Source organism: Balaenoptera physalus (assembly GCF_965194825.1).
Source record: "Balaenoptera physalus genome assembly, chromosome: 1".
Classification (NCBI taxonomy): Eukaryota; Metazoa; Chordata; class Mammalia; order Artiodactyla; family Balaenopteridae; genus Balaenoptera; species Balaenoptera physalus.
Window position 1 is genome coordinate 34,201,357 of NC_138882.1, and position 16,998 is coordinate 34,218,354.

At 50.9% G+C, this 16,998-nt stretch overlaps 1 protein-coding gene across 1 annotated transcript in view; it reads right to left on the bottom strand.

The window, feature by feature from the left end:
- CNTN2 (contactin 2) overlaps positions 1-11,160 on the bottom strand; it is a 43,079-nt gene extending 31,919 nt beyond the window's left edge. The window contains exon 1 of the mRNA XM_082461967.1: positions 139-11,160. The gene's annotated coding sequence lies outside the window, so the exon portion shown is untranslated. The remainder of the gene's footprint in view (positions 1-138) is intronic.
- Positions 11,161-16,998: the final 5,838 nt, after the last annotated feature.

Sequence of the window (16,998 nt, forward strand, 5' to 3'; positions counted from 1 at the left end):
CAAGATGTGCTCCTCCCTCTCCCAGGCTCCGCTCACTGGCTGGCTCCCGTCCTCAGCCAACGCTCGCTCGGGGCCCTGGAGACGGCTTCCTTCTGCCCCCCTCCCACCCCCTTCCCGTCCCCACCCTCCTGGCTTTACCTCATTTGCTGTCATTTAAGGGCTAGGGAGCAAGCCAGGGCGCCCGCGTCTTCCATAATGCATGGGCAGCTCAGCTCCTGGCGCTGTCTGGCCTGCCTGCCCCCACCTTCCCTGCCCAGCCCAGAACGGAAGGGCTGGAGAGGGGTGCGGTGAGGAGGCAAAAGAAAGTGGCTCCTATCCTCAAACCCTAGAGACCTATGGAGCAAACTCCTTGTTTCCTCCAGAAATCCCCTATTAGAGGAAGGGCTGCAAATCAGAAATCCTCAGTTAGTGGTGCAAAGCAAGTGGAGTGGAGGGCTGCCTTCGTTGCCCACCTTACGTGTTTATTTTTATTGTTTCCCTTGCTTATAAAAGTAACACGGGCTCTTGGTCAAAATATCCAAACATTAGAGGAAATTTAAAAATAGATAGTGAAAGTACCTTAACAAATTTAAATCACATGCCTCCAGGTTTATTATTTTCATGTATATAATTTCATGGGTTATTAGTATTATTTTATGCAAATGATCACACAATACATCATGATTTGCAAAATATTTTAAAACTATATGATAGATCTTGGGCACCTTTTCACATCAGTGCATATGGATCCAAGCCCATTTTCAATCAGCCAGCAGTGTGTTGTCACGAAAAGCTCACTAGATTGGGGGTCTGAATGTCTGAAAGGTAGTCTGGGCTCTGCTAGTGACTGGCTGTGTGTTCTAGGGTAAGTGCCCTGTCCTCTCTGAGCCTCACTGGTAACCCGAAGGGGTTAAAGATGGCCAAGGCCCCTGCCAGCTCTGAGATTCTAGGTGCTCACTCAGGTGAGTGACACATCTCTCCTGCTCTGCTCCTGTCATGTGGCAGGTGTGCCCAGGAAGGCTGGGGCCTGGAGGAGGAGGGACAAGCCATCTGTGGTGGCAGTGGGCCCCGTCAGGCTGTCACTGTTCTCTCACCCCCCTCTGGTCCACCTGCTGTCCAGCTCGCACAGACAAGACTGGTGAGTGGTCCAGATGCTAGAAACAGCTGGCAGGGCCAGGCCAGCGTCAAGAGTTTTCAATAAGCATACCTGTCAAGCCTGGAACATGGCTCCATGTTTTCCTGAGTGGAGGGGGTCACAGGGGCTTGGGACAGACCTGGGCCCACAGAGAAGGGCCTGGAAAGGGAGAAGGAGATGTGGTGTGGAGGAGGGTCTGCTGCGCAGCCTCCAAGGCCTGAAAGCCTGCCCAGGTCCCATATGCTCTCCCCTCCGGTCCTCCTGCCGCCCCTCCATAGAGTTTTCCCAAATTGGGAGACAGTCTTCATTGTTCCTGATGAAGACTGTGTGAGCCACGTCTCTTGGATAACTTGGACTGCTGCTGTGCAAGTCCCTTCCAGGATGTCCTTCTTTTTTCTGCCTCTGCCCACATTGTCCTTGTCTGTTTGTCTGTCTGTCTTCCTGGGACTGGCACGTTGACCCCAAGCTCCTGAGGTGAGCCCTGCCCTCTGACCCCACCCAGGTCAGCCCAGGCTCTGAGGAGAGGACTTCGAGTTCTCTCCAAGCAGAAACGGCTGCCAAGAGGGGATGGCTCAGCTGCTGCCCTGGGACTGATGGACCAGCCATTGGCTGACTCAGGGGCCAAGGGTCTGGAAATGCATGCAAGGAGGATTGCTTTAGATTGACACTGCTGTCTTTGTGACTCTGTTTAGGACAGCTGCTGCCCTTGTGGTGGGAGCTGGGTCCTTGGGGAGGCCACAGTTCCCGTCCCAATGACACAGGTGGCTGGGGTCTCTAAGATGCTCTCAGATCCCTCTGCAACCTGCCTGCCCTGCCCTGCCCTGCCCTGCCCTGCCCAGGTGGGCTCCAGCAGCCACAGTAAGTGAAAACAAGAGTGCTAACTAAGCCTAGGACTGGATTTGGGGAAACATTTCCCGAAGTTTCATCTCAGATGGATCTGGGGGGTTTGGGAGGCGCCTCACTGCTGGCCTCTACGGTGCATCTGTTTCTGACAAGAGAGTGGGCTGAGCATTTGGGGGTCCAGGCTGAGTTTTGCTTGTGGGTCCATTAGTTCGAGAATGACAAAAATATTTTATAATGGTATTATTAATTATTGTGTAAATTATTAATAATAACTTGAGTGTCTCCAACGTGCCAGGAACTGTACTAAGTGCTTTACCTGAATTATCCACCCAAGGGGGTATGTGTTGTTATTATTATGCTCACTTTACAGTTGAGGCTCAGAGAGATTAAGGAACCTGCTCAAAGTAAACAAGTGGAGAAGCAGAGACTGCTGGTCTGTCTCCATCACCTGCCCTTCTCAGGTGGGCAAAGCAGGGGACAGGACAGTTCACTCTTTTTTGGTGCCTGTCAGATCCCAGAATCCTCAGCACGGTTGACTGTAAGGGGTCCCTCTCCTTTCCGTGGCTAATCAGTGTGTCTCCCTGTTGTCTAGAGCGGGACACCTCATCTCCAAGTTGAGTTTCCACAGACGTCCAGATGGGGCAGAGAAGGGCCATCCGAAGATGATCAGGCAGCTAATCTAACGGGTCACTGATCTGTCTGTAAGCACGTGGTGATCCCAGAGCGGGGGGTCCCAGAAGGCACCCTGAGGGCCACCCAACCCTGCCCAGACCATCTGCTCCTTCCTCCGGAGGCCCTACCAGTGGATCTCCAGTGGTCAAGGAGGGGCCTCGGGCCAGCCCCAGGGGACCAGAGAGGAGCTGAGACCTTGCCAGGCCCCAGGGCCCTGACGGTGTTGATCTCCTCCCTCGTCAGTGACAAGCCTCACATAGCCTTTCCTGGCCCCTCCCCCCCGCCAGCCTCTTTACCTCTGGTTTCAGGCTTCAGACCTTTTCTAGAGCTCCCAGGAGTGTTTATGTGTTTACGGAGCCATGTCTCTGCCTAGAACAGTGGGGGATTTGAGAGCCACAGGATGTGGTCTGCCTTCAGTGTGCCTGTAACCTTTCTGGAAGCAGTCTGACGGTGGTAACAGGACGGTCCGTCCACAGCTTTGGGGAAGAGTGACAGGCAGGTTGGGCAAAGCTCTGAAACCGGACCAGCTTGACACATAGTCGTGCTACTTCTGGGCTGCGTGGCCCTGGGCAAGCCACTTACCTCCTCAGAGCCCCAGGTTCCCCATTCGGAAAATAGGGATTAAGACACAAACCTCGCTGAGTTGGTGTGAGCGTTGAATTAAGCACATAGTAGGTGCTCAATAAACGTCACTACTTCCCTTTGGACCCTTTTAGGATTCAGCTTCCCATCTGTAACGAGGGTGGGCACCTACGAGGCTGAGACCTTCTCCGCTTTGAGGGTTGGGTGGCTCTGGATGCACATTCACGAGAGCTGGACTCTGTCACTCCCAGCTGGATGACAATGGCAGGTCACTGAAGGACACTTAATTGCTCTGGGAATCTAGTTCCTCATCAGTAAAATGGGAATAATCCTATTCCTACTTAGAATAGTTGTAAGGACATGTGGATAAAACATGATTTTAAAAGCAGTTTTTGTATGAACAAGTGCCATGCAAAATACTGGTTATAAGTGCCTCGACTGTGCAGTCTCTGAAGGCAGAGCTTATCTCACTAATGTCTCTTCCCCCCACCCCAGCCCCTGGCTTAACATAGTGACTGGTGCCTAGTAGAGACTCAAATAACTATTTGTTGACTGGTGAATGAATGGTGGAGAATAACCGCTGTGACAGTTCAGATGGGGGGAGAGAGGGAGCTAGGAGGTGGGTGAAGGTTTCCATCAGTGGGGCTGGGGTGGGGTGCATCTTGAATCGGGCCTGGATGGACAGAGCAGAGGTGGAATGCATTCCTGGCATGGGGGTGTTGGCGACTGGAAAGAGTATGATTTGTGCAGGTCTAGGAGGAGCCAAGTTGAACTGAGCGGGGGGCTGGGAATCTCACTACTCCACCCACATTTGCCTTCCTAATTTTGCTTGAGGGCCTGAAGGGGTCTGCGGCCCGGAGGGGCCTCATTATTCTCTTAGCCATTTCAACTCAGGGCTCTCGGAGCTTCTTTTCAGGCTTATAATAGACAATGCTAATGTCATTATTAATATTTAATAGTAATGATGCTAATAATGCCCTGCATTTATGTGGTCTCTCCAAAGAGCTCAAAGAACCCTGAGATCTTTTTTTATGAACAATTTGGCCAGTGTGGGAGGTGGGAGGGTGGGAGGGCAGGGGCAGCAGAGAAAGGATTGAGTCATAGGGAAACTGAAGCCCGGAAAGGTTGGGCCAAGGTCACAGAGTGGTGGAGGTGGAGCTGGGACTAGGATTGGGTGCTTGGGTTCCCTGCCTCTCCAGGACATCTGGGTCTGAGGAGGACATCCTTGGTGGGGGAATCTTCTGGCAAAGCCAAATTGTGACCCTGGATGTGGTGGGGCTGCTGAGCAGGGACCTCTGAGTGCTCTTGTCAAAGCCTGTCCTGGGTGGCTAATGTGCAGCCTGGGGACACGGGAGCCGGAAGAGGCAGGTGAGGGCACTAGGAGTCCTTGGCCAGATTCTGCAGGCCTCCCTGAGCCTCAGGCCAGGCCCCTGTTTTCCAGTATCCCTGGCTGGCTGACGTATAAGATCCTGGAAACAGCTTCAGTCAGCCCACGTCAGGGCACAGACCCTCTCTCTACTCAGCCTTCTTGTGCTGACGTTGTCAGGGCCAAAAACATACCCCAAATATATAGTTACAAACAAGCTAGCACATTGGAATTTCAGGGCTGCTGTGTAGCACTGTCCAGGGAACTGCATTTATATACGAACGGTGGGGGGTGGTGCTCCTTGCAGGAGACAGTGCAGAGCGGAGTGGACGGCAATGGGCTTTGGCATCTGACAGCTATTGATTCCAACCCCACCCACTCTATTGATTGGCTGGCGACCTTAGGCTTCTCTAAGTCTCAGTTTCCTCGTCTGCAAAATGGAGGTGAGATTACCTGCCGCAAAGGGCTGTGTGGATCACACGAGGTGAGGTACACATGTTGGACAGCAGTGGAGGGGGCAGTGGGAATCTCAAAGTTCTGGCACCCTTGGAGGGAGTGTCCAGTGTGGGCGACGCCAGTGGTGGCATCCTGATCAGGCTGTTCCTGAGATGTGACCTCCATGTGTCTCTGCTGGCTAACCTCCCTCAGTTTCTGCCCGTTTCTGAGTTGGCTTCTATAGCCTCCTCTGATTCTGTGATCCATCTGATAACCTTCTGGTGAATTTCCTTTTTGCTTATGACGGCCAAAGTCTGCTTCTGCTGCCTGCAGCCAAGAACCTGGACTGATTCTGGACTTAAAGTTCCTAACACAGGGCCTGGAACAAGAGAAGTGCCCAGTCAATGATAGCCAGAAGTTGTTAGAAAATTGTTGTATCCGCCCACCCAACCACATCCGTCCTTTCATCCATCCATCCGTTTCACAAGCAAATATCGAGTACCTCTTGTACCAAGCACCGTACTGAGTGCTGGGGCCACTGAGGAGAATAAGACATAGTATGAACCCTTGAGCTCACAGTGTAATGGTGAGATGACCCGAAAAATAATCAAAATACATTCCGGTGAGTGCTGTAATCCAGGCTTGCACAAAGTATCGTGGAGGGGTACCTGCCTTGGCCTAGTGAGGCTTGGGAACAGAGAAAACATTTTAACTGAGTCCTGAAGGAAGACTCTGAGCTCACCAGATAGGTCAGCTGTATGAGGCATGGGCTGGGAGGGGCAAGGAGGGCGTGGTTCCCGGAAGAAGCAACGTTTTGTGCACAGGCGGTAGCACGGCAGAGCAGTGAGCGAGTTTGGGGCAGGAGTTGGTCAGCATGTCTGGAGTTGAAGGAACAAGGAACAGGTGAGGCTGGAGGAGTAGACTGCGGTCAGTCCTCGAGGACCCTTATGAGCCCTGCAGGGTCTTTATCTGAGAACAGTGGGGGCGGTCAGAGGGGTCTGAGCCGGCAAGAGACAGGCTGAGACGTATGCTTTGGGAAGTTCACTTTGGGGTGGCGGGGAGGGTGGAATGCCTAGAGCAGACGCAGACCTGGAGGTGGGGACCTGGGCTAGTCAGGCACTGTCAGAGGAGAAGTGACAGGGACCTGGAAGGATCCTTGGGCTCAGACCTGCGTCGGCCAGCCAGAAGTCATCACTTGGGTGCCCATGGGCCTCTCACATCTCTAGGTGGGACGAACCCCCTGTCCCCAACCCCGTGATGGTCCGTTTTGTGGGTCAACTTGGCTAGGCTACAGTACCAAGTTGTCTAATCAAACACTGATCTAGGTGTTGCTGAGAAGGTATTTTGTAGATGTGGTTAACATCCACCATCAGTTGACTTTAAGTAAAGAGGTTACCCTCCATAATGTGCGAGGGCTTCATCCAGTCAGTTGAAGGGCCTGAAAAGCACAACTGAAGTTTTCCTGAGGAAGAAGAAATTCTGCCCTCAAACTGCAGCATCAGCTCTTACCAGAGTTTCCAGCCTGCCAGCTTGCCTACAGAAAACAGACTTGCCAGCCCCCGCAATTATGTAAGTCAATACCTTGAAATAAATCATATGTGTGTGTGTGTGTGTGTGTGTGTGTGTATGTGTGTATATATGTACATACACATGCACCTGTGCACACACATCTTACTTGTTTTGTCTCTTGGAAGAACCCTGGTTGATACATCCCTCTTTGCCCTGTCCACCTGCTTCTCCTCCTGGGTTCCCTGTCCCATGAATGGCACCCCCCAGACCGTCACATCCTCTGTGACTTCTCCCTCCCTCACCCTCACTCCTGTGTCTTGCCAACCACTCAGTCCTCCCACTTTGCCTCCCAAGGGCCTCTCCTATACATGTCCCGCCCCACCCTGCCTCCCTCCCACAGTCTTAGCTCTGACCCTCACCCGTTTTCACCTGAATTCTTACCATCTGTCCTCTCAGGCTTTCTGTTTCCAGTCTTGCCCCCTCCCATTCACCCTCCAGACTGCAGTCAGAGGGAGCTTCCTAAAATGCAAATCAGATCATGCCACTTTCCTGCTAAAAATTCTTCAGCTTCCCTTGCCTCCAGGTTGATGGCAGGCTCCTTCCTGTGACACACGGGCTATTGACATCTGGCCCCTCTTTATGCAGCCCTTGTCTTGCATATCCCCAGCTCACTCAAGGCATATTGACCTGCCTGCCCTTTTTGGAAGGGGCTGGACTCTCTCATTTCACTCTTCTAGTGTTGTTCCTTGTTTGAAATGGTTATCTTTCTCCCTTAGGTATACCTGGCTAAGTCCTCCTTGCTCTCAAGGATTGGCCCAGAGGTCCCACCTCCAGGAAGCCTAATCTGCCCCCGACTCTGCTGGGTACTAGGTGGCCCTCTTCAGTGTCCTTGTCACTTCATAGGCAACCCTGTCACTAATCTGTATGGGGATGGGGTGTCTCACCCTGTGTCTTATACCTTTGCACCCTCAGCATAGTATCTGGTGCTCAATATATATTTGTTAAATGGCTTGATTAGTGGGTCATCCATTCTACTCTGTGGTTCAGGATGGGGCAGAGGAGACCATGCTGGGCCACATTTGGCTACCTCCCTCCCCAACCTGGTGTTGTGATCCCTCTGAGATCCTTGGGTCCAAGTGCTAAGTGTGTGTTTCAAAGTTTCAAATAGTTGGGGAAAAAAAAGAAAAAAGTTTTGTGACACTTGACAAAAGAATATGAAATTCAAATTTCAACGTTCATAAATAAAGATTTATTGGAACGCAGTCACACTTGTTCATTTGTGTATTTCTGGCCACTTTCATGCTGTACTGGCGGTGGAATAGTTGCCACAGAGGCTATATGGTCTGCAAAGCTGAAATTATTTACTATCTGGCCCTTTACAGAAAATGTTTGCCAATGCCTAGTTTGAGCCATCCCTTTGTCACCTGGAGCCTGGGAATCAGAAACGTGGGGGGGTGTCAGTCACTGATGCTCAGGTGTCAGTTTTCCTTCTTGCCTTAGCTCAGTGGTTCTCAACCTGGGGACATTTGGAGATGTCTGGAGATATTTTTCATTATCACGATGGGTGTGTGTGTGGGGGGGTGTGGAATGTGTGTTAGGCATCTAGGGGGTAGAGGTCAGGGACGCTGCTCAATAGCCTATTAAGCATTGGGCAGCCACGCAACTAAGAACTACCGAGCCCCAAACGTCAGCAGTGCCGAGGCTGGGAAACCCTGTGCAGAAGCTCAGGACAGGGCAGGCCAGATTCCTGGTAGGTCTTCTGGATTGAGGGCCCAACCAGAACTTCCACTGCCCTGGAACTGAGCAGTCCAAGGACTGTGTGTATAGGGAAGGGGGCAGTGGGCAGGCCAGCTTTCTTCTTGTCCCCCTGAGTCTCCTGTACCTGTTAGGGGCCTGGGTGGGCCTCCAATGAAAGAATAGCCTCTTCCCCTATAGCCCCCTAAGGAATAGGACAGGTGCCTACCTGCTTGGGCAAGTGAACTTGGTTTCAGAAGGGGAGATGGTTATCGAGGCTGCCAGCTGAGGTCACAGGGAGGGGTGCCAGGACCAGGGATGTAGAGGAACTGGAGGTGCTCCCAGGGGACCAGGTGATCAGGGTGTCCAAACTGGCAGAAGGAACGTGAGGCAGGGGGAGCCCCAGGGAAGGGGCTGGCACTGCTCCCACCCAGCCTTCTGGAGAGTGAGAAGAACAGATGCTGTGACTGTCAGATGAGATGCTCCTGGCACTTGGGGAAATTGCAAAATTAACAAAAGGACAGTTGCTTTCAGGGAACACAAGCAGCAGCGCAGTGTGTACAGCTGGGCTGGCCTCTGGGGACTCCCTTTCCTTGGAAGGGCACAGAGCAGGGGTCCTCCTGCCTGGCTTCTGGGCTGCTTGTGGATTGGGATTAGGGAGAGGGAGGGCTGAGGCAGAGCATCGGGCCTGGGGGCAGAACAGGGTCAGGTCAGATTCAGGGCCAGGGTACATGTGGCTTGGAGTCTGGTAAGTGGCAGGGCTGTTTGGAGGTCATCTCATCTATCCTCCTGTCTCTGGGTCCAGCCTCAGCAGACGGTGTCTTGCCGGCGGAGGATCCAAACAGAGGGGCCCTCAGCAGGAATGAGAATTCACCAGCTGTTACTTGCAAAGCCCCCAGAAGCAGCAGCCAGCGCTCTCTGGGAGCTTCATGGACAAAGAGGCATGTGCCTGAGGGTCTGCAGGGAGCCTGCACTTTCTCCTGGTAGAGAGTGGGGGCAGCAGGAGTGGCCGGAGCTGGTGTGGCCTCATCCTGGGTGCTTACCTGGGACAGGGAGGGGATTGTGACTAAAACCATGTGGCTGGGAGTAACTGAGGAAGGGTCAGACTAGAGCAGGTTCGCTGGGTCCGGCTTAGAGGCAGGCGGATTGGACTCCATGCTTCTAAACCTATTAAAAGAACAGGAAAAGAGAAGGACGATAAGCAATTTCCTAAGTGGGGATGGTTTTAATTGCAATGTGGAGTTAATTTAGACCCAAAGAAAACTCCTTCTTTTTTTTTTGTTCTTTTTTAAAAATTGAAGTATAGCTGATTTACAATATTGTGTCAGTTTCAGGTGTACAATATTGTGTTAGTTTCAGGTATATATATATATATATTCCAGAGTATTTTCCATTATAGGTTATTATAAAATTTTGAATATAGTTCCCTGTGCTATACAGTAAATCCTTGTTGTTTATCTATTTTATATATAGCAGTGTGTATCTGTTAATCCCATACTCCTGATTTTATCCCTCCCCACCCTTCCCCTTTGGTAACCGTAAGTTTGTTCTCTATGTCTATGAGTCTGTTTCTGTTTTGTAAATAGCTTCATTGGTATTATTTTTTAGCTTCCACATATAAGTGATATCACGTCATATTTGTCTTTCTCTGACTTCACTTAGTATGATATTCTCTAGGTCCATCCATCCCCAAAAAACTTTCTAACACTGGGATGTCAGACCAGTGACAGGGGAGCGGTGGAATCTCTCGCAGGTGTCAGGGACCTGCCTGCCTGCTCTGGTGGCCAGGCCTGGCTAAAGGTCCCCGGACAGGTGGTCCTGGGGCACAGCTTTGTCCTTGCCTGGCAGACCCTCTGCTTCCTTGTTTCTGGAGCTGCAGCAGCTGAAGTATAGATGGGAGACTGGGGGTGGGGGATCTGGGGACTCCGACTCTCCAGAGGCCCCTGGGCATTGGCCAGCGAGCCCCCGAGAGGAGGCAGTTGCCCCGTCCGTCCATCGGGGAAGTGAACTGGCCATCAACCGATGGCCAGTCATGACTGGGAGGCGAGCAGGGCCAGAGGGCAAGGGGCAGCAGACAGATGCAAGGGGTCATGCTCCTCATTTGCTGGAGTGCCATCCCTTTCCTTGTCAAAAATCTCTCCGGGGGGCCAGCCAGCTGACAGATGCGCCCCGGAGGAGGGGGGGCTGCCGACCTCCTCCCCACTGGCCAGCCGTCCCTGGCTTCTTCCCCCTTCCCTGACTGTTTCCCTGGAGCCTGCTACATTGTTAGCTGGCACCCCAGGGGACGGACTTCAGATGGAGGGAAGCGGGTGTGTATTTTGTTCTGTGGCGGGGGGGGGTCTCTGAACCAAGAACCTATTTGGCTAATGAAGTCGTAATTACTCCCAGCCTCACTAATAGGATGAAAGCCGGGGGCTCCGTTAAAAGCCACTGATGGACCCGCGAGAGTGTGCCTGACAGCTCTGAAGAGGGGCTGGACAATCAGAAATGGAAAGGGGTGGATGTTGGGGGGGACTGGGGGAGGGAGGAAAGGGGTGAAGAGGCTCTGCCCTGGTCTGGGGCCTACCTGCTCCTGGGAATGAAAGTTATACCTACATATTCCTCAGTTTAGGATAAGACGAGTTTCCTGAGAATTATCATATTGTCTCTTCTGCCCCCAACTTTCCCAAACTCAGCACAGCTCCCCACTGTCTGCTTTGGTGGGAGATAGAGGGCCAGAGGGAGTCTAGGGCAGCTGAAAATCCCTAACTATTTCTACCTGTCTTTAGAATGAGTCTATTTATGTTTGTGTGTATATATATATATATATATATATATATATATATTTTTTTTTTTTTTTTTTTCCCCTCGAGAAGCCTTCAGCCTTTTCAAATGCAGTCTGGTTGGCCATAATTTGAAATGTGAGCCTGCTAATGTGGAAGGCAAGGGCGGGGCATTCACTGGGGATGTGGCAGAGCCAAATTTGGATTTAGCGTTTGATGTGGGGAACCCGTGGGATGAGGGGATGGCCCAGGACTCACATTCTGTGGGTCCAAGCCACATGCACATAACCGAGAGGGGCTGGGGTGACTCCAAGGACCCTGCCAACTAAAGACTGCCCCAGTGGCCCCTGTGCACACCCAGTCCGGCCCGTATTCTATCCCCTGCAGTTAGCCTGTGGCCTTGACTACCTCAGCCACACCAGGGCACAGCCCTGAGGAAAACTTGGGAAGGACACCCATGTGGTTCAGGAAGAAGGACTTTTTGTTTTTTGTTTCCCATGGAGGTTGTTGCTGGGCCTTGGGAGGGAGAAGGATGGCAGATTTTAGCTTCTCTGGACCTAAGAGCTGATTGCATCAATGATGGTCTTTGCCAAACTCCCCTTCCTTGGGGAGAGGTGTGTCAGTGTTGAGCAGGAAGGAGCCCTGAGTCTTATACCTGTGGCCTAGAAGAGGTGGTTTCTCCTGTGCTGAGCTTGGGCACTGGGTTCCTAAATCTCAGGGGAAATGACCCCAGGGAGATAACTATATCCAACTGCATCTGGACCAGGGCTGTGAGAGCTCATGGAGGGGACATTGGCTGAGTTCTGTCCTGTGGTCATTATCCCTTGGGACAAACCCAGGCCTTCCAGACATCTAGCCTCATCCCCTTTTGCCATGTGGGTTGTCTGGTGGGTAAAGGGTTGTGCTGTGTCCTAACATCCAGGCTGGAGCTAGAATGGGCAGGAGGGAGGGAGGTGAAAGATGGACAGTCCTTTCCGATAAGTGAGAGTGGGTTCCTAGGCATTCAAGGGAGACAAGAGCACTTAGAGGACTCTGGGAAAATTTATTAATGGGGCTGTAGAATGAACCTCTAGCTCTCAATACTCATCACTGGCCCTTACATCCAACCACTTGGAACGTGGTAAACTTGCTTTTAGGAAGACAAAAACTGCCTGCTCCCATCCCCTTTCACCCCACCCTCCCCATCCCCTCACCCCCAACCCAGTTGATGCCCCACAATCTAAACCACTAGCTGGGCAGTAAATACAGTAATGCAGACAGCTTGAATACAAGGAGGGCCTGCTTACCCTGCGGGGACCATTGAGTCCTAAAGATCAGTGGATCACCCACTGTGCATGAGGTACCACAAAGGTTCAGAGTCATGAGCTTCTGGTCCTGCCCTCCAGAGGCCTGTAGACTGGCCAGGCATAGGGGGGACAAGTTGGGCACTTATGCTGAAGGCCAAGCGGCAGGGGAGGCAGGAAGTTCAAGAGAAGCTCCTTGGAGAGAGACAGACCTGTGGGCCAAGGTACTTATGAAAGGAGGGGTTTGAGCCTGGCTGGAAGGATGGGAAGGACTTTTGAAGGAAGGAGTCAAGGTCAGGGTGAACATTCGAGAAGGCAGAAGAAGGGGAAAGTGTAAGGGGATTCATTCATTTATCTAAATTTAACAAATTATTATATAGTGCTTAGTATGCATCAGGCATTTTTCATATTTTAACTAATTTGACCCTTACAACAACCTAAAAGGTAGCTACAATTATAACCCCTGTTTTATAGATGAAGAAACTGAGGCAAAGCAAGGTTAGGTAACTTGCCCAAGGTCACACAACTAGGACCTTACTGCCCTGTCTGCCGAGCCCCGTCTCTTTCTTGGTACTCAAGGCCGACTTGCAGAAGGACGAGCGCCTATGGCTTCCCTGCCCCTCATCCCATGACCAGTGGCTGCATGGCACCCCAACCTCTCCTGAGCTCTCCTGGGCTCTCTTGGGGTGGAGTCAGGAGCCCACATGTCCTGCTACAGCAGCGCAGAGCAGGAAGGGATAAACCGTTGCCGGGTCCTGTGAAGAGCTGGCAGGGGCTGCTCTGGCATGAAGCCTTCGAAGCACGTCGCCAGGGCTAATTCTTCACAATGATGCCCATTCATACCCAGGTGTAGCAGTGAAAGCTGAGGTTTCAGAGTCAGACGGACCTGACAGCTGGTTCTGGCTTTGTCACCTACCTTGGGCAAGCTATTCAGCCATGTGGAGCCACAGTTTCCTCATGAGTAACAGGATATAAAGCTACCTGCCTCAGAGGGCTGCTGTGAGGTTGAGAGAACATTTGCATAAAGTGCGCAGCCCTCTGCTTTGCACAGTTGGCCGGCGTCAACATTATTAGTTACTCTTCTCCTGAGTCACTTAATGTAAATGCACGGTGACCCAAATACCAGCTGGTGCCCTCTTGCCTCTTTGACATCTACATATAAATGACTTAGTTGCCTGCCAATTCCATGGTCTGTGGAAGTCAAAGTCTCTCGCATAATTTTTGCTAATTCCTGAGGTCTTGTGCTCTGACCTCTACATTCTCCTGTGGTCTCTGCTTCATCCTGCGTCAATTTGGATGTAGAATTCACCAACTTTGCTAGTTTTTATAAAACGTCTACTCACACGAAGCTAATTCATCAATTGGGTAAATTTGAGTGACAATTTGGGGGCACCAGGTAGGGCCACAGCCCAGAGTGCCCAGCCTTCTCATTGTGGTCCTCTAGTCTAGGGGTCCTCAAGCTTCAGTCTGCCTCAGAATCACCTAGAGGGTTTGTTAAAACACAGATTTCAGAGTTTCTGAGACAATAGATCAGGGTGGGGCCCAAGAATCTGCATTTTAATTAATAAATTCCCAGGTGATTCTGATGCTGCTGGTCTAGGGACCATACTTGGAAACCACTACTCTAATCTTCCTTCTGCCTGTCTCTGCGCCTCAGTTGCCTTTCGCCCTGGATTGCTCCAGAGTTCTCAAATCTCTCCCCTCTGTTATGCAGGATTCTCTTGCTGCTATCTGCAAACTCCCTACCCAGACCAATCCTGGACCCTCCATTTAATAGGATTCAGCAATGTTAGAGGGCAACTGTGATTTTAAATATATACTAAGTAATTTTGTTTGTCTGTTTCAGAGTGAACTACTCCCCTGCCCTCCAGCCACAGCCCGCCCTCTGCTGTGGTCTCTTACTTGAGCCTGAGGGGTCAGAGCTCCTGTTTAGGGTGGGTAAGATGAGTTCCTGCAGATCCTGAGCCAGGACTGAGTGTCTGTTTGTGGACCCTGCCAGACTGTTCCCTGTCTACACAAAGCTGTGCTTCTCTATCGTGGGGTCTGGGGCTAATCAGCAGCAAATTCTGGGGAGGGGGGTGGGAGTGGGGGTGGGGAGCTGGGCTGCTGAGCCGCAGCTGTGGCTCCAAATTGCTCTGAGGCCCACTGCCTGGTCCGTGCTCCAGCAGGAACCAACATCAAACAAATGGGCTCTGATGCATTAAGTGGGGAGAGGGTGGCTGAAATGGGCCCTCCCCCACCCGCATCCATCTAATATGGTGTTGAGCGGTAGAGGCTGCCTTGATGAGAGGAACCATAACGAATCCTCAGATTCCATCCCTTTGGGGGCAGCTGGGCAAGAGCGGGTATAGCCTTCACTCTTAATAAAGACTGGAAGATGACTTGTCCCCTCCCACTGGGTCAGTTAATCCAACTCCACGCTGGAGATTAGCATTTCTAATGGGCTGGGAGGCGCAGCCTTCAGAAGACAGGGATGAGGGATGACAGATATTCTGGGGGTTCCCGGGGCTCTGAAGGGAGGTGGGCCTCTCTTTGTTTGGCCTCAGTTAAATTGAGGTTGATGTTCTTCGAATAAGATGGTCGCTTCATCTCTCCACTTCTGTCCCCTTGAGAGGGGGCTCCTGCTCTAAAAATGGGCCAGTGGACCCCCCAAATGTCATATCCAAGTCCAAAATCCAAATATCCAAAGAGGATGACACAAAAGTCTCGAATTCACCTGGCCACTTCTTTCCTTCAAAGCCACAAGCTGTCTCTGTCATTCATTCATCCACTTATTCACTCATATTCTTTCATTTTGTCCTTGCTCTGTGCCAGACTGGCCTGTGGATACAGAGGTGAAAAAATGGTCTCACACTTAGGATGGTCACAATTTAGTGAAAGAAACAGACAATAAATGTCATATGACAAGCCCCAGTGAGAGATATAAAATAGGTGTTCTGGGGGCATAGCGAGGGGATCTCAACCAGACCGTGCTGATGTGTGTGTGTGTGTGTGTGTGTGTGTGTGTGTGTATACGTGTGTACTTGTGAGGTCATATCAGGATCAGGGAGGACTTCCTGAGACAGTGTCACCTGCACGTCCTGTTAAAGATGTGTGACGCAGCACGGAGGCCACAGCCTGCCTTCCAGGAGCCCAGAGAGATGATCTGTAAGGAGAAAGGTGATTAGAGAGGTATGAGAGCCTGGAATCAGGACTTACAAGGCTTGGTTGTGAGCATCAACTCCAGGGATTATGAATTATCCAGAGGGAGGGGGGTCTGGAAGGTTGAGAGGAGAATATTCCAAGCGGACTCACCTTTGGGCCATAATTCATTTGTTGAACCCACAGTTATTGAGCCCGCTGTCCTGGACACTATCACATTGCTTTTGTTACCTGACTGTCGCCCGTGACAGTCTGAATTTCCTGAGGACTGGAACTCTATCCTACTTACTTTATGCCATTAACTGGCCCAGAGTAGGTTATTAATAGGTGCTTTTTGAGCTCAATTGAATTTCCGAAGTTGAGAAGTCTGAGAAATCTTTGCATGTCAGGGGAGCTGGAAATAGCTTGAAATGGCTAGAATTTAGGGTATATGTGAGTAGTAAAAAAAAAAAAAAAAAATGAGGCTGCAGATGTAAGGTCTAACATGTCAAACCATGGAGTTTAGATTTTATCCTATTATAGCAAACAAGGTTATTAGAGCAAACAAGGTTATTGTAGCAAACTTGAAGGTTTCCAGTAAAGGAGTGACATGATCAGATTTGTATTTTAGAAGACCCTTTTGGCTGCAGTTTCAGGGGGAGTAGGCAACACAGGAGGCAAGGACACTGTCAATTCAGGATGAGGCCTTGGACTAATGGAGGGACAGTGCAAGTGGACACAAGGAGCAAATTTCTGAGACAATCTGTGAACTTGAGAATGATAAGGTCTTTCTCATATTCCAAGTGAATAGGGAGGTTCAGAGGTGGTGTGTGATAAACCCAATGAGTTATTCAGAAGGAGCCAGACCTGGAAATAAGGTCTTATTTTAATCTAATGAAGCAATAACCCCTCAAGTCAACGATCTTTTCTGAAGGAAGAATAAACACAGGTGGCTTGGATAGTTACTTTGCAGTTCTTTGTCCGAGAGATTTAGGTCTACATTTGCAGGGGAATCTTTTTGCCCTTATTTCCCATTACTGCCTATAAACCACTAGTTATCTTTCTACACAAGCAGAACCACTCTACTCCCCACACTACGCTGAGGAAAGGGAGGGGACTTAGCAGTGTCTGGGTGCATCCTCACGCTGCCTGGGCGATGGTCTTCAGCCACTCCTCAGGGGGAATGTGCACAACTACAGGCCAAAGTATCAAGAAAGGCGGCGTGATGAAACTTGAGCGGTGTCCCTAACCAACACAGCCCTCTCTGTTTCCTTCCCTTCTCTACTTGCTTGTTGATTGAGATTCCTTTGAGTCTATTAAGAGGGGGTTTTGGTTTGTTGTAAGCAGTTTTATTCATCCTTTCAACGATATGAAATGTCTGTTCTGTGTCAGGCACAAGGCAGGGCATATGCCAGTGTTCTCACATCTCAGGGCAGGCAGGGCTGCAAAGGAGGAGCGGCTAGGAGGCAGAGCTTCACTGCACATTCCTTTCCTTCTCCCAACATCCCAACACGGCACTTCTTAACAGGTGGTTGTGCACAAGCACACGTCAGTTGCGTTGAATCAGGGGTGTCTCCA